The sequence below is a fragment of the Eimeria mitis genome, genomic scaffold (assembly GCF_000499745.2).
Source record: "Eimeria mitis Houghton genomic scaffold, Emh_scaff236, whole genome shotgun sequence".
Taxonomy (NCBI): domain Eukaryota; phylum Apicomplexa; class Conoidasida; order Eucoccidiorida; family Eimeriidae; genus Eimeria; species Eimeria mitis.
In genome coordinates, this window is record NW_013570696.1 from 5,420 (window position 1) to 5,866 (window position 447).

General features: G+C 36.5%; 1 protein-coding gene across 1 annotated transcript in view; it reads right to left on the reverse strand.

Annotated features, from left to right (window-relative positions):
• Nucleotides 1–447, reverse strand: part of EMH_0004700 (B-box zinc finger protein, putative) — a gene marked incomplete at both ends in the record, with an annotated part of 5,154 nt that overhangs the window by 159 nt on the left and 4,548 nt on the right. The window lies entirely within an intron of this gene.

Below are 447 nucleotides of genomic sequence, written 5' to 3' on the forward strand. Positions count from 1 at the left end.
CTGGTAACTTAAGTAATCCGAAGGACCCAACGCCAAACGTAAGTGAGAAAAAAATGCCTGAACAAACCCTAAACCCTAAACCCTAAACCCTAAACCCTAAACCCTAAACCACCTACTTTCAATTCAACCCAAACATCCCTGACCTCATTGGAGGTTATCTCCCCACACCTAGTGGACTAAATTTCGCGGTTTAGGGTTTTCTTTTTCTAGGGTTTAGGGTTTTTCTAGGGTTTAGGGTTTAGGGTTTAGGGTTTAGGGTTTAGGGTTTACTTCCATCCACTCTATGATGAGACACTCCGTCAGCAGCTCTCTTTTTAGAGAATGCAAAAACCCAATTTGTTTTTTCTTTATCGTTTGTAGCTGACCCATTAGGGCCCTGAATCGTATATATATATATATATATATATATATATATATATATATATATATATATATATATATATATAT